At 42.4% G+C, this 22,339-nt stretch overlaps 1 protein-coding gene across 3 annotated transcripts in view; it reads right to left on the bottom strand.

Annotated features, from left to right (window-relative positions):
- Positions 1–22,339, bottom strand: part of nckap5l (NCK-associated protein 5-like) — a 62,823-nt gene that overhangs the window by 18,962 nt on the left and 21,522 nt on the right. For 2 of the 3 annotated variants that reach the window (XM_087833666.1, XM_087833664.1), the window contains exon 2: positions 13,269–13,354. The gene's annotated coding sequence lies outside the window, so the exon portion shown is untranslated. Of the gene's footprint in view, positions 1–13,268; positions 13,355–15,859; positions 16,203–22,339 lie in introns of those variants that run through there. The other variant, XM_087833665.1, reaches the window with a different exon arrangement.

The following is a 22,339-nucleotide window of genomic DNA, read 5'->3' as shown; positions in this document are numbered from 1 at the left end:
CCTTTGTTGCCCGGGCGGTGTGTTTTGGATCATTGTCATATTGGAAGACCCAGCCTCGTTTCATCTTCAAAGTTCTCACTGATGGAAGGAGGTTTTGGCTCAAAATCTCACGATACTTGGCCCCATTCATTCTGTCCTTAACACGGATCAGTCGTCCTGTCCCCTTGGCAGAAAAACAGCCCCATAGCATGATGTTTCCACCCCCATGCTTCACAGTAGGTATGGTGTTCTTGGGATGCAACTCAGTATTCTTCTTCCTCCAAACACGACGAGTTGAGTTTATACCAAAAAGTTCTACTTTGGTTTCATCTGACCACATGACATTCTCCCAATCCTCTGCTGTATCATCCATGTGCTCTCTGGCAAACTTCAGACGGGCCTGGACATGCACTGGCTTCAGCAGCGGAACACGTCTGGCACTGCGGGATTTGATTCCCTGCCGTTGTAGTGTGTTACTGATGGTGACCTTTGTTACTTTGGTCCCAGCTCTCTGCAGGTCATTCACCAGGTCCCCCCGTGTGGTTCTGGGATCTTTGCTCACGTTCTCATGATCATTTTGACCCCACGGGATGAGATCTTGCGTGAAGCCCCAGATCGAGGGAGATTATCAGTGGTCTTGTATGTCTTCCATTTTCTGATGATTGCTCCCACAGTTGATTTTTTCACACCAAGCTGCTTGCCTATTGTAGATTCACTCTTCCCAGTCTGGTGCAGGTCTACAATTCTTTTCCTGGTGTTCTTCAAAAGCTCTTTGGTCTTGGCCATGGCGGAGTTTGGAGTCTGACTGGTTGAGGCTGTGGACAGGTGTCTTTTATACAGATGATGAGGTCAAACAGGTGCCATTCATACAGGTAACGAGTGGGGGACAGAAAAGCTTCTTACAGAAGACGTTACAGGTCTGTGAGAGCCAGGGATTTTCCTTGTTTGAGGTGACCAAATACTTATTTTCCACCCTGATTTACGAATAAATTCTTAACAAATCCTACCATGTGAATTCATGGATTTTTTTTTCACATTCTGTCTCTCACAGTTGAAGTGTACCTCTGGTGCAAATTACTGACCTCTGTCATCATTTTAAGTGGGGGAACTTGCACAATCGGTGGCTGACTAAATACTTTTTTGCCCCACTGTATATACTAACTTATTGGAAGTTACATTTCTACTTTTTAATGCGCGGGTACAATACACAGTCTGTTCTTTTCCAATTATTCTAAATATTCTTGACTATTTAAACATCTTTCAGCATCCTGCTCTGTTTGCACACTACAACCTGGGTTTGCCACTTATCTGTACTTTAATTTTAATAACTGTGCAGTACTCTGTTTTGGTAACTATTGTCCATGATGTAAATATGTCAAAACTCTGTGTGTGTGTCTGTTCTATGTCCTGTGTCCTGTTCTGTTTGTATATGTGTTTTTTTGCTGCTGTTACAACCAAATTTCCCCTTGTGGGACAACTGAAGGATTATTCTATTATATTCTGTTCTTGTTTTGGTTGCTAAATGCAGCAGAGCATCACCAACTACCTGATAAAGTGACAACTGCCATTTTTTGAAAAAACAAAACAAAACATCTGTTGAATCTAAACTTCAACGTCGAGGGCTGAGAAATGAAGCCAGTGCAAGAGTGCAAATGCAGTTCCTCTCATGGCCACTTGACTGGACCTCAGACTTGAGTCCCAGTCCTCAGACTTCCACCGTAGCCTCCATCCTCTATCCAGACCTCTGCAAACGAACACGGCAGTGGCCACAATCTAAAGTTTGAGACTAGGATTCACCATCTATGGCCTGCTGAGGTAATACAACGATAATGATTAGCCTAAGCTAATGATGAAAGTATTGCAAAGCTTATACATTTTAAGGATTAACAGCTAGTGTCGGTGGCGACATTCCCAGAAAAGCCATCATAGAAGCAAACAGAACATTTTCTTCTGCTGCTATCGAAACCCGAGTTGATGCTCATTATAAAGTAGCCACAGGAAATGCGAGGTGCTCGTCAGCAGTGAGCTTACAGCCATCAGTGAATCAGTCTGAGATTTTTGCATTAGTAACAGTCAGAGAAGGAGCCACAGTGAGCTGTTAGATGAAGAGCTCCAGGCGACTGCTGCACGCCTCCAGCTTCGCAGCACTGCACCCTCCTGTTGACAGACTCATGCCGAGCGCAGCATCGTCAAAAAGTGTCGGAAAGAGAAAAATTATTACCAAACTTCTTTATTAAAGTGAAAATAATTTAATAATAACTTTAGACACCTGCAGCATGAAACTGGGTTTGCTGTTCCCACCAAGTTCCTTGTTTGTGAAGAGTAAAAAAAAAAAAAAGGACGTGGATGGGGTGTAACTTTTTAGTTTTTAAACTTAAAGAGAGGGTATCCCTTTCAATATTCTATAAAATGTGTGTTTGTCACTACAATATTAACAAGAGAAAAATGGGGGACTTTTATTTTGGAAGAAAATGCTATAAAGCTCCAGCTGGTTGCTGCAAAGCTGGATTGGTTATCAGTGACAAACAGTGCTCTGGTTTGCAGCGGAGAAACTCATGCAACATGAAGGAAACAGCAAAGGTCAGCAGTTTAGAGAAATTTAAGCTGATATATCAACAACTTCTATTTGTATAAAAGTTTTTCACTTAACCACAAACTGAGGTCGATTGAGCTAATGTAGCTGAAAGGATACAAAAACGACCGTTTGCCTTTCTCTCACTTCTTCTTTCATTATATTTAGTTTGACACTTGTCGGGAAGCTTTTACTACACTTACACTAACACGTCGTTATGTTGTCAACTCGGTTATTTTTATTATTGCACTTCACTCGTCTCTTCAGCTTCACGTCACACACACAGTGTGTGTGAGGAGCAGCAAAAGGAGGTGCACTCAGACGGAGAGCCGGTAAACAGCAGCAGCATGCAATAATGACCTACACTGAGCTTAAAGGAGACTAGTGTGAAGAATTTAAAGTGATTAACATGAACCTCTAAATTCCATCCGGCCCATAAGCAGAGAAGCCCAGTAACTTCCTCCAGTTCCTGTAGCCTCCGCCCAGTAGGACACGCCTGCAACACCTCACCCAGGAGGTGCCCAGGAGATGCTTGAACCACCTCAGATTGCTGGTTTCCATATGAAGGAGTTGTGGCTCTACTCTGAGTCCCTAACAAATGACTTAACTCCTCACCTCATCTCTAAGGATGAAGCCCACCGACCTTCAGGGAAAGCTAAAATTCGCAGTTTGTATCAGCGATTTTTTTGGTCATCGCTCAGACTTCGAGGCCATAGATGAGGTTAGAGAGGTAGACTGACAGCTTTACTTTGACACACACCTCTCTGGACAAGCAGACTGGTATAGCCATCTTCTCTTCCTCCCTAACTCATGAAAAAGATACTTAAACTCCTCCATGTGGTGCAGCAAAGCATCCCTGACCCGGAGTAGCCTCTCCACCCTTTCCTAGCTGAGAACAATGGCCTCGGACTTGAAGGTGGTCATGGGAAAAAGCTGTAACGCTGCATTATAAAATAAACGATGAGAAGCCGAAGTCATTTAAAAACAAACAAACAAACACGCTGAGAATCTGTGAGCTGTTTCACAAACGTGTCATCAGGTTACTGACGGATTAGAGCCGTATATTAAGACATTGCAGAGATGTTTGTGGACACCAACTCCAATGTCAAGTGCCAAGAAATGCATCATTTTAATGTCAAGTTATTGGCCCAAGTATTGAAGTACAACAAGCCAAGATGGCGCGATATGGCAGCCTCGCTTTTGTCAGTCTGCCCCAGGGCAGCTGTGGCTACAACTGTAGCTGCCTCCACCAGTGTGTGAATGTGAGAGTGAATGAATAGTGGAATTGTAAAGCGCTTTGGGTGCCCGAAAAGCGCTATATAAATGCAATCCATTATTATTATTATTATTAAGCCTTAAATATGAACTCAACAAATGCACAGAGAATTAAAAGCACTGATTGGAAATGTTCAGTAGCTTCTAATAGTTTAAAAACATAAAAAATAAAAACTCAGCAGAGACCCACCAGGCCTCGTGTAACAGGAGCTGTTTGCAAAGCGTTTACGGGAAGATTATCGAACATCGCTGGGCTGTGAACGCCGACTGACAAACCCGAGCAGCACCATCCAAAGTGTAGGCTGCTTATTGAGCCGCGATCGACTCCACGCGGCCGAATCTACACGTATAATGGAGGGATGATCAATGAACCCCATCTAAGAACGGAAGCAGATATTAGTATCGTTCCTGCATCCAAGGTCAAACGGATGGCTGAGTGGTTATAAATACCAGATCTTCTCTTCACTAATGCACATCAAAGCTCCGGGCAGCAGGATGGAGAAGCATGCACACTTCCCTCTGTGTGTGTGTGTGTTTGCGAACATTTACATGGAAATTACAGCGTGCACCAAAAGACAACAAAAGTGATTCTAAATATAACACGAAAATGTGGTTTTGCCTCGGCTGCTGTGGTTTTTCTTTTGAAGTGCACAGATAACATCACAAGCCTCTCTGGAAAAAAACGAAAAAAAGCCACCAGCGAAGAAGCATCTGTTAGAACGAGTTACGCTTTTTTACAAACTTACGGTATTCAGCTTCTTGGGACATAAAACAGCAAATCTTCACATCGACAAGCAGCCAGGCTGAAGCTCGATGACCGAATAATTGATCAATAATCAATTTTTTTTCCTCAGCAAATATATTGTGTGTCTATTGACTAATCGGCTATATAGACTGTACAGAGAGATTATTTACCATAAAGCTAAACACAGAAGCAGCTTTTCCCTAACTGCTGTGCAAAAGTCTCGACTCACCTTCCATTTCATCACATTTTCCTAAGATAATGGGAAACAGGTGGAGCGACTTATTGAAATATGTGCAAACATACATGGAACTATAGTGTTTAAGGTTTGTACAGTTCTAACAAGCCTAAAAGTCAATATTCAGCACAGTCCGACCTCTTTTAGGCAGTTTTCTTGTACTTTAAATTAGGGCTGCCATGATTAGTCGACTAGTCATGATTATGTCGACTATCAAAATCGTCGACGACTGACTTAATAGTCGAAGCGTCGTTTGAAGCTTTGTAAGATCACAAAAGACGCAGGAATAAGTAGTAGGATTTAAGAGTGTAATAACGGACTGAAACAGAAGATGGCAGCACTGCATGTACAAGGACGCCAGCTACCGTTAAACCCCGAAGAAGAAGAAGCAGCTCTGTCCCAGAATTCATAGCAGCCCAGCTCAGTTGTCAACAATGGCGGCAGCTAGTTAGTTTTAATATTACTCTTATTATTCTTTCTGGGTCACAAAATAAACGTTTAACATATTTTCAGGCGAGAATGTAGCTGTGTAAACCTCAAATATCTGCTCAGTTTATCAAGACACCACATATTTTCAAAAGCGCTCCGACGTTTTCGGAGACGTCTGTTACCCACTAGCTCGATAGCTAGCCAGGGGCAAGGCTAACTAGAGCCCGTGAGAACACCGGACTCCCGGCAGATCGTTTTCAAACCCACTGCTGTCTTTCGCTACTCAAGTTAAATATGTATAAGTCACTTAGATAACTTCAAAATGTTATTATTGGCTTTTTTTTGTATTTTATTTGTTCCTGAGTAAATCGGTTTGGCTGAGATTAAAGTTATAGTTTTTACACAGCTGAATAAACGTCAGGCAGACAACTGATTATCTGAAGTGTGAGATGCTCGAGAATTTACTCCGGTGTCCTGTTATATTTTAGATAGCAAGGAGTTTATTAAACTTCACCGAAACAATCTGCAAATTTCATTAAAATTTAATAAACTATCATCTTGTCTTTATTTTTAGTTAGCACATACCTTAAACACTTAAAGCTGTAAGCTAATGATAGTTATATAAGAGCAGATGCTGCTGGTGCAATAAGCTGTAGGTTTTACATCCAATGGATGCATGATCGGATTAGTCGACTAATCGCAAAAATAATCGGTGACTAGTCGACTATCAAAATAATCGTTTGTGGCAGCCCTACTTTAAATAGTCTTCGGAAATAGTTTCCAGGCTTTTTTAAAAGACATTCAAAGCTTTTCTTTGCTTTTACGCCTGCTTTTGTTCAGTGCTGTCAGGATGATCCCACACTGCTTCAGTAATGTTGAGGTCCAGGCTCTGGGGAGGCCAATCCACAACTGACAGTCATCCACAAATGTTATTGCATGGTGTCTGAGGGAGCTTTTACTTTTCACTATTCACAAATTAGAAAAATAACAACAAGTAGAAGAACGGTGTTGGGGATTTAGACGGAATCTCTAACACCTCTAGCTGGCATGCATCCCCACAGCTGTAGACGCTGTTGTAGCTCTGTAACTGTAACCTGGATCCACTGTTACAATGGTAGATTCTCATATTAGACATGGAGAAACTTGAATTCTGCTCTAACACTAATGCCGGTTCAAAATACACGATATCAGCCCACCTAATCTGGACCACATAGGGCGTCTGAGACTGGAACAAAAAGTTTATCATCTCATCTTGCACACTGTCTCACAATGGACAAAAAAAATGATGCTGCAACTGATACGCCTCATAAAGCGTGACAAAACAAAAATACCACAAAGTCTTTCCACAACAGCTCACTCACTGTCGTGACGCTGACCGCTTTTTCTGCGTGCGACTGCAAACATCACAAAAGCAGAAGGCGGCTGGTGTAGATGTTGTAGTTTGATGCAGCTATGAAACTAAATTGACCACTGATGTCAGAAGCAAACTTTAACTCTTTTTCCCCATAAAGACGCAATTTGACAACCTTTATATTCAATACACGTGATGACCTTCAGAATAAGTTCTGGGATTTTCCAGTTTAGCCCCAGTAAACTGTACAGGCAGAGATAACCCTCTCTAATAATCGCAGTCATTTTGTTCTGGAAGCAGGCCTCAAATCGGACAAACTATTCAGCTCAGAAAAGAGAAACAACTTTTTACCCCTGGCAGGCATCCAAGGTGGAAAAGTTAAACTATCAGCCATCATTTAATGACAATTTGGCTTCTATTTTTTAATTTCTGCACTTTTAATCAATGACTAGCAAATAAACAAAATCCCAGCATTTTGGCAAATGTGTTCACGTCATTTAAAAAAAAGTATTCTTACTAACCGACCTCTTTTAATGCAGTTTCTGAACACACTCAGAAATATCTGGACTACAAAGCGGGATCATATTTCTCCCACATTAGCTTCCCTTCCTTGGCTCCCTGTTAAGAATTGAATTTAAAATCCTTCTTCTCACATACAAAGTCCTGAAGGATCAAACCTCCATCACATCTTAAAAACCTTTTAGTATCATGTTATCCCAGCAGAGTGCTTCGCTCACAGACTGCAGGCTTACTTGTGGTTCTTAGAGTTTCTAAAAGTAGAATGGGAGGCAGAGCCTCCAGCTTTCAGGCTCCTCTCCCGTGGAACCAGTTTGGGAGACAGAAACACTCTCTGCTTTAAAGATAAGATTTAAAACTTCCCTTTTTGATAAAACTTATAGTTAGACCAGGATCACAAGCATTTCTTAGTTATGCTGCTATAGGATAAAGCTGCTGGAGGGTTTCCCATGATGCCCATTTTCTCTCCACTCCCCTTTCTTTTCACTATTAATGTCTTTAAACACCATCACTCCATGATGCTAACTGTTGGCTTCTTGTTTGTGTTTTCTCCCTTTCTCTCTATGGTTTACATGTTTCTTCCTTCTTGCCAAGCACAAGTTTTCTTTCTCATATTGTAGGCATTTACTGTGCAATTTTAAGGGGGTTTCAGCATGACTACACAAAAACTACTAAAGCTAAAAGGTGGGCAAAGGAAGAATTCGTTACATTTTGAACCAGATCTGCAGCACTGACCTTGGCAGATGATCCACTCACCGACTGCTTTTCTGCTTCATTCATCTGCAGATAAATTGTTTCATCTGCAAAGTGTCTCAAATCTGTGAAATATTTCAGCTGTAGCTGGCTCGTTTTGTCCAGCTAACAATCCAGAACCCAAAGAAATGCAGTTAATGAAAAGGAAAAGCATCAAAAGCTTCGCTGCTATTCATTTTCAGTCTCTGTGTTGATTTATATCTAAAGTAAGCCACATACTCATTTGCCCTGTTGTTGGTACTACAGAGATAAACTTGCTGTAACATCTTTGGGAGACACGGAGAGGGGGGAGGTGAACTAACAGACAGGGAGTGAGGGAAGGAGGGAGTGAGGCTACTTCTGGCTGCTTTCTGAACTGCGGTATTGTCACGATGGGGGTGGTATAAGAGGCTGTGACTGGCCTGAAGGTGCACACAGAGGCTCATTGACAGGGCGGAGGAGAGGAGGCTCGGTGGGTCCCGGCGGGGCTGCAGCAGTGCCAGCAAGCTCCTTCCACAGACTCACAGCCGCTGGTGCTGTCAGAGAGAAACCACAAGGGGAATGCAAACGGAGTCGATGCTGCCGCTCTGCTCAGCTCTTTCTTTTTAATCCACCTACTACTGAGCGAGGCAATATTCTGAGCACATTTTTATTCATCACTGAGAGCAATTGAAGATAAAAACAAATGTCCTTGCGACGGCATATTCTGATAGGATAGTGATGCGACAAGGTCGATGTGGGATGTTCATTTATTCACATCTGAACTGCCTGATCGCTGAATTTATTCTCAGGTGCAAGAAAAAGACTTAAAGGGATATTCCACTGATTTAACCATCACAGTGGGGAAACTACAAAATAATGGAGTTAGATCAGCTTCAGGTTGAGATTTTAATTTAGCCATTAGCCCTGTAAGGTGGGGATCATACTCTGCTGCGGACAGCGTGGATGAGAAGTCGAGCCTGCTGTAGTCGACTGCAGTGCAGCATTTCTGTGGATGACTCTGTGGAGTCACACGTGTCAGCACAGAGCCTCAGTCCTACCCTTCACCAAGATCCGAGCATACTTGTGCACGCAGAAAGTCTACAACACTTTTATGGTCTAATTATTCTTGCATCCCTTCACAGGCTTCCAGTGAAATTCACAATCAACTTTTAAATTCTGTTACCAACATATAAAGCTCTACACGGACAGGCCTTTACCAGAACAGCCGGCCTCGCCAGTCCTCTGATGTGTGCATGTCGGGATGAATGCCTGACTGTATGGTCGATTGTACCTAAATTTTCAGAAGCACTTTGTAACTCTGTGTTCTGAAAAGTGCCACACAAAAAAAGTTGTTATTATTATTATTATCTGCAATAAAAATGTGCTTCTTTGCTTTTTTAAAATTGCCATGTCCTGGTAATCAGGCAATAAACTTAAATTAATAATTAAACTCTCTGATGCTAAACAGTTTACAAAAAAGAAATCTTTCGCCAAAACACAGAATTACAGTTATGATTGGTTCTCAGCATCCTTCAGCTGGAGGTGTGCTATTTGACAAGAGGGGGCATCCACACTTTCACTCAGTGTGTGCATCTTAATGGAGGATCCACCACATTAAAGGCTTTTAAATGAAGTAGACTTATGTGGTAAAGAGTTAAAAGTCCCCCCAACACCAAGTCTGCACCAGTGTGAACTCATAACGCATCCCACCCACTATCCAAACCTTCTGTTTACCAGGGCCAGCCAATCAAAAGGACGGGCTCTAAGAGATAATGAACCGAGAGGCTACACCAGTAGAACATAAATAAGGAACTGCACTGGGAATCCCAACAAGCTTATCAGGCATCAGAAACAGATACAGTTTGAAATAATCGGTCAAAGTATCAGCAGGTTAACCGATAACAAAAATAACTGTTAGGGGAAGGATGTGATGAGTTGCAGTGAATGTAATATTCACTCGTTCCTTTATGCATGAGCAGTAACAAACATCACAGTCACTGTGCACAATATTTGCATTGAGTGGGCAATAAAATCCATTCCTGTGGAACCAGTTTGGACTCGTGGGACAGAAACTCTCTCTTCGACTCTCACGTTCAGCTTCAAACTTTCGTTTTGGTAAAGCTCACGAACGGGACTGGATCAGGTGACCCAGAACAAATCCTTAGTTACCCTGTGACATGCTCAGGCTGCTGCAGGACTTCCACGATGCAGAGAAGCTTTCTATGCATCTGTTATTTCCGATTTTATAATCTTTGCATCTTCATGGTCCCTGCACCTTTCAGCTCTGGAGCTACTTCCTGATCTACTCCAACCGATAAGACGAGTGCAATTCATCATGGCCTCCAACCATGCATGTCACTGTATCCTACATGATAACTGGGCAAATATGTCCAATACCAATAATATCACAATAACCTGTTAAAATCATCCATAAATTTACTTTTTTTTATTTTTAAAACAGTACTGGCAACTTTAACTTGTATGAAGACATATTCCTGCAGAAACTCCAAATCACAGGGCACCGTAACGCAATCTCAGAGGAACCGACGTTAGCCCGGACGCTGGGTACGCAGAGGAGCAGCAGGAAGAGGAGACAACAAAATCGTAATTAAATTAAGAATAAAATCTCCAACAGTCTCCAGAGCGTCACTCAACAACATAACAGCAGCCTGACTGCACCTGCATGAGTGACTCGGTCTAACTGAGCTGAAGTGTTGTGGGAAAGTGAGTCTCTCCAACTGCAAGATAGGATCCAGCCAAAAGAGAAGAGAGCCAATACAAACCACAAAACGTGGCCTAACCTGTGCTGCTGCTGCTGCTGCACGAATTCAAACCACAATTATCATCGATACCTTTATATACTTCTGTACTTCCAACCAGATTATCAAGATAATCAAGTTAAAACAATCATCTGTCATTTTGCTCTTTTTCTTCTTTTTATCTGAAGTCAGGTCACAGTGGCAGCAGCTAAACTGGGTATTCCACACATGATTTCCCTAGCTACACTTTCCAGTTTCTTCTGTGGGATCCCGAGTTTCTCCCAGGCCAGATGAGGCACATAATCTCTCCAGTGGGTTCTGGATCTACTCTGAAGTCTCTTCCTAGTATGACATCCCTGAAAAACCTCCAGGTAGACATCCAGGAATCCTTTGGACAGGAAGGAACAGTGACTCTACTCAGAGCTCCATCTAGGTGTCTGAGCCCAGGCACCCTGCAGGGGAAACCCATTTGACCTCGTTCTTTTGGTCAGCGCACAGCTCACAGGGCTGGCTGAGGCAGATTTGCCTTAACGTGAACCAAGACGACTGAAAGAGACTTTGGTCATCAAGAAAATTAAACCCTGCTGGGAAACGTTTTAGCTTCGAGGAGTCTTGAGAGGAAGTTCAACAAATGCACCAAGTTGCAAAAGCTGAGGTAGTATGATGAGGATTTTTTTTAAAAAAGGAGCAGCCCCAGCTGAGACCAAAGGTTGTCTTCACTGGCTCTGTCTGAGGTTTCTTCCTGTTAACAGGTTTTCTCCCCGTTGCCACCGACAGCTGCCTCGGTGTCATTCTACACTACTTTAAGGTTTTGGCCTTGCTGTGTAAATTCCTAAAATAAACTCGGGCAAAAAAAGTCTTGGTTGTTTTTTTATGTCTATAGAAATAAGGAAGCAAACAAGAGGACGCGAGCAAGGATGCACGCATAGAGAAGGGAGGAAAAAAAAGAGCAAACAGATAAGATGAAGGTCAAAGTGAGCACAAAGTGTTTTGTTTTTGTAAATGCACCCTTCTGGAAAACACAGCCACTCAATCAGACATCGCTAAGTGTAAACAAAGGGCAGCGAGGCGCCGCGTTCGCAGCTAAAAGCTCCAATCAGTGAAGAAAACAGGCAGGATCATGTGTTAGCCTCTGAGCCAAGCGGGCATGTGGTGCTTTTGTTCCTCCTAAAATGACTCAAGCGGATACCTGCGTATGAAAAATGTGAGCTGCGGGGACACTGCTGCACATTCATCAGCAAACAAATAAAGTGCAACTTGACACCAGAGGAATACTAACATGTCTTCTGCTGAAAATAAATAGCTGTGGTGTCCTTTAAACAAATCAGCCAGCAGCGACTGCTGCAAAGGACGGATTAACTTTTCATGGGTGTAAAGCATTGACACAGAAACTACCAACAAGCCTGATGACTAACAAGCAGGGAGACGGAGGAAATGAAACAGAGAAGTAGCACCGAAACCGAGTCACAGATACATTTTTTTAAAGCTCAGACAATAAAAGAACTGAAGCAAAGGACAGAAGGGAAAGTTAATCTGCAGATACATTCATGATCGCCTGTTTTTTAATTGAAGATGCAGAACTTTCTTTGTGTTTGCTCCTTCTTAAATGTGAGCATGTGCTATAAAATCTATTTAGGGTTATATAATTAATATTTACATATAGAGTATACACATATAGGTTTGAGACTTAGTGATTAGTAACATTTTCATATCAATAGTGTGTGAAATGTTGGTTAAACACTGCAAAAAACCTCATTTCCTCACTTATCTGGTTAATGAGGCACACGGATGGTTACAGCTCCTTAAACGTGAGGATGTGGTGCTATTCTCCTTATATTAGATTTACAGTTACTATATGTGGAACAGTTTGTGGTTTGGTTTTGAGATTTTGTGCACGAAACACCAAAACAATAAATCATTAACTCAACAGGTAGCAAATTAATACCGAGCAGAAGATTTTCAGCCCATTTAAAAACAAATATGAACATAACAGCTTCAATTGGCTTTCATTGCATGACATCTAAATAAACAGAATTAATGCCAGCTGAGTTTTCATTTAAATTTGTTATATGAGTATTTTGCATCTTTAGTCCGATACTTCCTGCCACGTTGCTAGCCGATTTGAATACGCGCTCCGACGCCATCGTAGGATTGGACACGTGCCAAGGAGTTGGAGGTAAAACATTAACCGTGAGTCACATTTTCCCTTTCTCCCCCCTTTTTTCTTTCACAGTAACATCTTCACAATAATGTGCTGTGTGTCTGAGAAAATTGCTAAACTAGCACAGTCTAATCTGAGTAGTCTAACACAGGGTTAACCCAGCTGTGTACTCTGGGATTTTGAGTGAGTATGAAATTTAAATGTAATGATACACATCAAAGGGTCTGATTAATAGTGAGGAAGTGAAACAGATGCTTTCTTGTGTGAAGGAAACTGTAATCAACTAAACTGTGGGTGTCACGCTGCGAGTGTGCATTCAAAAGTGCCTTTATTTGACATTGTATAACTAAAAGGATAACTGGCGACATTTAAGACAACAGCCGGGCTATTTTCTGCAAATATGCATGAGCGTGTGCCTTTTATATGCGACATTTTATAAGCTCAACAATGAATCAATTTGTACACAAAATAGTAAATAATAATTATTAGCCTTCAGGAAAAGAAATCATAACATTATGAATCATGTACTCACCTGCGGGGTCAGCTCTTGTAATGATCCTTGAAGAGGAGTCAGTCTCCCGTCAGGCACCTCTGTCTCCCAACAACAAAACCACGGAGCTGAGGGCGAGAAAACCGGGACATGTTTTAAAACACAACAGCACCGAGGCTGAAAATCTCCTCGGCACAATGCATGAGCGGACTCCCAGGAGGACACGGAGAAGGATATCTGAATCTTGGATTAGATTGCGGTATTTTATGGAGCAAATCAAGTGTCTGTATTTCTCTCATTTCATAATTTGATACACATTTGTGAAGATTTGAAAAGAAAGGTGCAGTTTTAACCCCCCATCAAACAATGGGGAAGAATCCTGGATTCAGATCGAGCCTTTTTTGGAATAATCCTGCTAACAAAGACAAACCAACCAATCACAGAGGCTCCTCGGTGGAGGTAATAAACCCCCGGCCTCATCTTTCCCCCTCCCATCCTCCTCCTCCTCCTCTCTGCATCTTAAATCATAAGAAGAAACCGCAAAATCTGCCCGTGTGTAACCAGATCTCAAAAAGTTTGATAGCCGGAGTTTAAGATGGGGTTTGAGGCCAATGTCACCTCTGCGATGGGCCTCGGCTCCACAAGCGAACAGGAAACCGAGAGGAGAGGAAGATGGTCCATTTGCCCTCGGGAGACACCGGCACTCGGCAGACGCCAGCCATGCAAAGACCACAAGCCCCCGCTCCTCTATCTCGCCCTCTTTCCTCAATCTCGTCTTTCCTTTCATCTCTGAGTCATTGTAAAGTGTAATGAAAGAAAGATGGATGAATAATTCAGTAGACAGCATTTAAGAACTCCCCTTTTATGTCTTTCTGAGAATGCAGGACAGTGCCACACAAAGATTTCCTTTAAAGTTTCAGCCTAATGTGGGATTCCCCCATTAATCGAGCTCCCCGTTAATTATGCTCGCTTTCTACAAAGGTTTACAGCGTAAGTGGGGCGCCGCGTCTGCAGCAGGGTCTCCTCAGCCAGCGTTTTTTTTTGTCTCGTCAACACAGATATGTTTGGGCGCCGAACTGCAGTATTAACTCTTCATTTCCAAACGTGCTCTATAAGGTAACGGGGCCTGATCCTGTTAGATCTTGTCAAACTGAAATGGGATTAGAGGTGTTGAGCATCTGCCCACTCAATCTGGAGCAAGAGCAGATCTGCCGTTCTGGCCTCGGTATGCCAGGTGCTGAGAAACGGAGACCACAAAGTGGCCAGCAGATCGAGAAAAAGCCCAAAACACTCTTACTTTCAAATCCTTTTTTTTTTGAAGGTGGGATGATAAAAAATTTGAAATATTCAAGGAGGCAAATTTAGGTTTTCAAAGTGGTTTGGTGGGATGCTGGGGATGAGGAGATTCATGGAATGAGGGCAGGGATAGGGGGAGAAAATTCAAAAGGCGACTCAGCCAAAGCAGAGCAAAGAAATGCACAAAAGCTTCTTAAATCATGTCAGTCTCACTCTTGGGGATCGGCAAGGCCATCCGAGGATACGTCAAACACCACCCTTTCCATCTGCCAATCTGTAAAGGCAAAGACTGAAGTTCTCGCTGTGTACGCAAAGTGTGTAGGCGGGATATGTAAACAATGTGACAAAAACCTCAATCCTCACACGCTGGAATTAAGCGAGACTCGGGAATGGCTGAATCTCTCCCAAAAAATGTAGGCCAGAGTCGTTTTTTTTCCTCATTTTCTGCAGACGCACAGTGGTCGGTATCATTAATACAGACGCAGATAAATATCAAAGTGGAATAGAGATGTGTGTGAGACAGAATCAGGCTGGCGGGTTCCCTCGGCACTGCTTCCTGTCTGATGTTTGGCTACATGAACCGAGACGAATCGCACACAAGCAATATTTGGGATGAGGAGCGAGAGGAGGTGGGGGAAGGGATGGATGAGGAGGAGGAGGAGGAGGAGGAGGAGGAGAAGGAAGAGGAGGAGGGGAGCTCCCTTCCCAAAAGAGGTCTGAGAGATTGGAAGTGAGCCATGCAGGTCTGAGAGCAATCACACAAAACGCAGGGATCCTTCTTAAATCTGTGCCAGCCAACCTCCACACCCATGGAGGAAGCACATCAAGGGTCCCTTCATCCTCCTGATATCACACATTCAGGCAGCATTCAAGGCAGCGCACCATCCACCACCTCCACCCACCCTCGTGCACGTTTGGCAGATTTATGGCACTTTGTTAGCGGGAACCAAAACAGGATTTGGAGCTGGTTCAGCCAAACATTTAAATGAAAAAGGACACAGAGTGTTAACAGTGCTCAGCCTGCTGCTGTCATAAAATGTAAGCTAACCCACGGATATTAATGCTAACCTAAACAACTCACACACACATATGCACACGAGGAAATCAGCCCTCCTTTAGCAGTCATCTCGCGCCTATTCACGTCAAGTCAACGCCACAAAACACGAGTCCCCTCGCTGTCATTTCAGGGAGAAAAATCTGCTTCACTTGGACACAGAAACAACATCCCAACAGGCAGACAGAGCGCCGGGCGCTGAAGACCGTGTCAGCTGTAAAAACTGCATCACCAATACAAATTTACCCCCTCCTCCCAACGTACACATTTTGGGTCATCTCACCTTTCTCCTTCTGCCTTTTCTGTCATCCAGTCATCTGAGAGCTCCTCACGCCAGAACGAAACGTAAGGCACGAGAAGCAAAGAGGGTAAAAAAGACATGAAAGGAGGCCACAACCTTACATTTCTGCTTTCCGGCCGCCGTGGAGATTACGTCCCCCCCCCTCCCGCACCACCTCCTGTTAAAAGTGCCGTCACTTTGCGAGCGTGGCGAGGAAGCCGGTTTCCTCTATGCTACAGCTAGAAAAGGCCTGTCCTTGGGCATGAGCATTGTGTATGTGTCTGTGCTGTCTGCAGAGGCTGCCATGCCTCCCATTGTTCCAGGGCGAGTGAGGCAGGCTTCCTACCCCAACAGACCCTGCCTACTACAACAGCTGTGGACCAGCCCCCACCTCCCAGTTGCTCTCCTTCTCCCCTCCTCCTCCACCTCCTACAACTCCTGCCTGTGCTGCTGCTGCTGCTAAACATTAACCCCACAGCTGCCGGCTTGGGTCATAAAGAGGAGGAGAAGGGGGAGTTGTTTTCACAGGAGACCCTACCTTGTACGGACAAAGGGACGTAACAGGGAGAGGATATCCGACATCCCGGCCAAACTGACAGCAGCTCTGCACAGAGCCATTAAGTGCCCCAGAAAGAAAACAGGCTCTGCACTAAGAGGATTGTCCTTCTCTTTCACATTGGCAGTACGTGTTGGACAGAGTCCTGAGCGACGGCACAGAGGGAAAGACTGGAAATCAGAAGGAATCAGGAGGCTCCAGCTTATGATTACTTTCATTAAAAATTATAGTCTCAATTATTCTCTGCTGTGGCTTAGAGAAAATGGAGCAAACACAGCAATCCAGAGTTAACAGAGCCCAAATTATGTGCCGAGATGAGGTGACGGGAGGTTTTTTTGTCTCTACATATTGTATCTAAAAGATGGACTTCTGCTATTCGAATGCAGCTCGTTTCTGGACAAATTTTCAAGCAGCAAGAAATGACTGCAGTTAGTTGAAAGGATGTGTACTATGTTACCAGTTAATCCTATCAAGCTTGTTTAAACATACAGGTGCAACAATCAGACACATCTGCAAAGACACCAATACGCAGCTGGGATTTCACTCATAGGAAGTGAAGCACAAACTACTTGGATACAGAAAAAGATACGAACACAGTGGAGAGGTCCAATTCATGGAGGTGAGACCATGCAGGCAGCGGGTTCAGTTCAATTTGATTTATTTAGCACCAAATCAACAAACCATGTGGCACAAGGGCGACAGCCCTGGGTTTGATTGTGTGCTCGGTCATTTGCTGCACGTCTTCCTCCTCTTCTCTCACCCACCTTTCCTGTCTACTCTCAAACTGTCCTTTCATAATAAAGTCTAAAAAGCACAAAAAATATATCTGTGAAAAAATAATAATGATAAAAGAGGGTGAAACGATCCACAAATGGCAAAACTGCTTTTTAAAACTGTGAATTTGGATATTTTAACATGGTGAGTCTATAGGGATCGACCGGCCATTAGAGCCAATCAACTGCCTGTTAGAGGAACTGCAGCTCCTCTAACAGACAGTGTTGCTTTGACATTTCAGTCTCTGAGCCATTTTTTGAAGTATGGGAGGAAACCTGAGCATCAGCAGGAAGAAAATGCACTCCATTCAGGTGTTAGAACACACTCTGTGTCATCAATATTTCCTCATTTGACAGCTCTAATCTGCCCCACTCAGCTGACTTATAAACACACACACACACACTCTATCTGTGCATCTGTTTCCATGCTTGCTTGTTTGTTGTTGATCAGTCCTGGAAGTTGCCACTTGTGACCAACCAAAAGAAGAAAGATTGCACTGATGTTGGTGTAGCCACAAATAAAATGGACTTTAGTAGCAGATGTTTATGTGTTGTGTAACATCTGTTTTGTGTTGGCTCGGAGACACTGGGGTGAACCCATGATTTAATAACGGCATCCAGAATTTCACAATCGGTGGATCCCCAAAAAGGAGAGAAAAATGGGGCCCGCTAGCATTACAGCTCAGCTGATGTGGATGGCATGACTGTTTGCATCCGGTCACACTGTCACAAGCCTCTCGTATGGGTGGATGAACACATCCTTTTTCTTTTTTGAGTAACTGGGATTTTTGGGGCGAGACACTTTGCTGAGTACTTCAAATAAAGTTGTGTTAGCACCTCAAAGTAAGAAAGTACAGTTACGTTATGTTACGTGAAGATATTTGTTACACTTGGACCCGAGGGGACCGTAGCAGACTCGTGGATGCGGGTTTAATGACTAGCCTGGATGATTTACTGCTCCAAGTTCAGCCTGACCCTAGCTCAAAACCAGTCATTGTGGTTGTTTCTTTATCTTCTGTTGATAGCTTTAGTTAACTTCTAGAAGGTTCTAACCTTTTTTTCCTTTTTTTTTTAAAACACAGAAAGAATTAAAGTTCCCTGAAAAAGTCTCTTTTCTCCAACCCACCATGTAAGAGTCGAATTAAAAATTAAACAAGTAAACATTTCATAAGTGAGTCTTTTTTTGAAAGCCTTTGATAATTACTTATTAATAAAATATGCTGCTTTATCTTCTCACAGTCCCAAACCCAAATGGGTGACACATTTCAGAAGTATGGGTGAGAAAATGTTTGGGGGTTTTTTTTGGTTTGAAATAACTGAAACAGTTATTAGTTCCAGATTAATCGCTTCAATCGATTAATGAGTTAACAGTCTGGCTGTTGTGCAGCAATTTTTGCGACACGGCTTCCACAATCAGCGTCTTGTGTGAACCGGTCAGCGCCGCGGCAGCTTTCTCAGCACAGCGTCTCGGTGTGGTTTCTCTCCCCAGGTTTTCACCCGGCGTGACTCAGCTGCTGTCCTTATTAAGAAGGCCACATCATCCTCACATACCAGACACAATAAACCAAGTCTGATGACAAAATGACTGGGTGCCACGGCAACAGCGAGAGGAAGAAAACACGGGTTTCATGAGCAGAATGTGGGAGGATAATATAATAAAGCAATAATGGATGGCAACACATCCCTGCAGCATCCCAGCCTCCGTAAACAACTCTTTAAATCGCAGATATGTAGGTTCTGATTTAAAGTAATAATATGACCCTAATTAACCAGACAAAAAAAAGACACCTAACCCAAATTGACCTTGCCCCACACCAGACATCCTATAGTGGAAATCAAATGCCCCGGGGCACTTACAATTGTATTCAGATCTCAACAAAACACCCGAGCCCGTTTGGCAAGTATAGAGCTGCCCCAGATTCAGTTCCTGGGAAATGAGTCGGTTTGTTTTTCCAAGATTAATGCTGACACTCATGAATCCCATATGGACAAATCACGGGAACCCCCAAAGACTAAAATGCTGCTTTATCAACTCAAATGAGCAGTTTGTCTGCGGAAAATTGCACAGGTCATCATCGAGAATCAACCACAACAAAGAAAAAAAACGCACGACAGACGCCGAGCCTCACATCAAAAATCAGCCAGATCAAAAGAGCTTGTGTCCACTGAGGATTTATCCTCTTATTGCTGACACATATGGCCGTCCTGCCCAGTCTGTACTCACCACCAAGCCTCTAATCTGTGTCCGCCTAGTGGCTGAAAACTTTAAAGAAGCCGTCTTGATCATCCCACTCACCACGTGAGCAATTAAACCCTTTCTGCTAAACTCCCAGGATCCTTGAAGGGCATTACATTCATTCACAATTCACATTACACTGCGGTACAGACAAAAATAGCATTTCTGTTTACTTTCAGCTCCTCTGGAGAGACTAAACTAAAAAAATGCACTTAGGGTAGAGAAAGGCCACCTCACTAATGGTTAAAAAGCTGTAAACCAGCACCAAAATGACAGTCACAAACCAAAAGCCACCACTCTCTTAACCAATAAAAACTGTTTGATGTGTGTATTCTTCATGTGTGGCCTTCAATCCGCCACTCAGTCATCAAAACCTTAAAAACCCATGCTATAATCATTGAAGAGCTGCAATAAAAACATGTAATCTGTATTTATTTTGACCAATTCTTAACTTTTTAACTGTAGTTTTGAAAGCAACAACCAGAATATCTTTATATTGTTGTTTGGAGAAAGACGTTTGAAGAAGACCTTGTATGTTTTTGTAGCATTTAAAAATTACATTAATCTACTAAATAATCAGAAGAGGAAAGAAGTAAATGGCTTGTGGTGTCACTTTGTGATTGCCTAATGTCCTTCAAAAGGATGAGATAAGAGCCATCTGAGTCCATCTAATCAAGCTGGGTTGTTCCTCTTGGTGTTAAAGGGACAGTTCACCCCAAAATCTCTTTTTGCTTTGCCAAACTACACCCGCCAATCACAGCACTTTGCAGAAGGAAGCGTTCATCCTGTGATGAGACTGCGAGTCACAGCATGACAGGATGTAAGCTCGCTGCACGCTTCTTTTTGTTGGCGGATGTAGACAGAAAAAAATAGTCCCTACATGTTACTGCTCATGAGGTTTGTGGATTTTGTGAGTAAGTGGATGATAATTTTGATAAAGAGATATTGATGCTGAGCAGTATTTAGTTGCATTATGTTAAAACGACTAAACTAGGCAATGCACGCAGTACAGATCAATAAACAGCAGTAGAGCTGGCAGGAAAAAAAACATCTGAATTTTATTTTTGGGTGAGCTGTCTCTTTAAAAACTTTTACTGATGCTCGGCGGGGAATCTGCTATTTTTAAATCTTCCATTATTTTCAAATTTACATTTAAAGAGCTTAGAATAAGTGCTACAAGTAGGAAAAAGTAAAAGTATGGGAAAACATTTTTAAACTTGGCTGTGGTGGAAAACTTGGTGAAGTAAAGCAAATAGTGACAATGTGCAATAGAAAGAAACCTGTTAAATGAATCACGAAAAACCAAAGGAGAGAAGTGCAGCTCTGTGCGGGACATCACGATACTCAAAGCTTCATCAAATTCAGATGATTTTTCTAATTTTGTCATCATAAAAGGTGATTAATTACACCATATCTTTTCTTCTCCTTTCAAACTGCATCCAGTGGGAGAATTAGCAAAACAATTCCTCCAATGTGCCTCTAACAGTAGGGAATCCTACAGCCCATTTTTATAAGACTTGTGAGCAGAGATGGGCAGTGTAATCTGATTACTTTCAAGTAACGAGTAAATTAAGGGATTACTATTGCAAAAACGGTAATTAGATTACCGTTACTTTCCCGTAGGAACGCTGCGTTACTGCGTTACTAAAACCGTGATTTTTTTGCGAGAATGTCTCATGACAGTGACGTAAGCGAGTGCGACATTCGTGACAACAGCTGTGTGCAGATCAACAATGGATAATATATCGAGTGCGAGAGAGTATGAGTGTGCAGCGTTTAAAGCGTGGAAGTACTGACCTTACTTTGAGTTTGATTCCATAAAAAGTAACAAAAACATTAGTGTCCGTTGTGCGTGGGAAGAAAACTTCTTTTTACAGCGAAAAAACCCTAAACTTCCAAGCAAACACCGAGTGCGCTATGATGTAATGGGAAATTCACAGAGAAACTCACGGATTCTTCCACTGACCGCTGCAGCACACCTGCACCAGGGTAAACCTCCGCCTGCTTTACAGGTGAAAATAGAGCAAAAGTGCCGCTAGTCTTTGACTTTATTTATTTTCTGCCGTGTTTTACTTGCATCTATTTGAAAGAGTGAGTGTAAACACAAGAAAATATTTTATTTTATGTGCTGGAATGTGCAGAAAATAGGTTTAAATGTTAAACAAATTTCTTCCAGTCAGAGAATGTTGCATATAATTAAATTTTTGCTTGATGCATAAAGTTAAAAGATTAAAACTAATAAAACAAGTTTTAAAAAGACACTTTTCCATTTGATTACATTTTGTATGATGGATTATGTAGAAAAAGTAGAATTGGGCTGAAAGATCTATCGCTTTATCACCTATTCAGGTTGTAAATTGTGTTTTTAAAAAGTACCTAAGTAATTAAGTAATTAATTACTTTTGAAAATAAGTAATTAGTAAAGTAATGGGATTACTTTTTGGGGGAAAGTAATTAGTAAAGTAACAGGATTACTTTTTTGGGGAAAAGTAATTAGTTACTAATTACTTTTTAAGTAATTAGTTACTGATTACTTTTTTCAAGCAACTTGACCAACACTGCTTGTGAGACAACTGGATAAAAATTGGAAAATCATGGACACACAAAGGGAGACTTAACTTTAAAAGGCTCTAACCCAATGCTCTGCTTTGTTGCCTCAGCAGGTGGAGAACTTGCGTGGTGTTGCGGTTAGCCAGAAGTGTGGAACTAAAGCTTGAAGATCATTTAAAGAGCAGAACAGTCCTGTCATCAGAGGAGTTTGAGTATGTCCAGCCACAGGAAGAGAAACAGCAGCCCCACCAGTGAATAAGCTGGTATACTTGACAGGAAGGACTGCAACTAGATGGCTAGAAATGACTGGACTTTCAAAATAAAAGCAAGGCATAAACTGATAAATGTGCAGGTAAATTTGGCACCAC

Source organism: Neolamprologus brichardi, chromosome 20 (genome assembly GCF_056152115.1).
Source record: "Neolamprologus brichardi isolate AB-2024 chromosome 20, ASM5615211v1, whole genome shotgun sequence".
NCBI classification, from domain to species: Eukaryota; Metazoa; Chordata; class Actinopteri; order Cichliformes; family Cichlidae; genus Neolamprologus; species Neolamprologus brichardi.
Note: the sequence above shows the minus strand (reverse complement) of the source record. Positions and strands in the feature narration are given on the sequence as shown.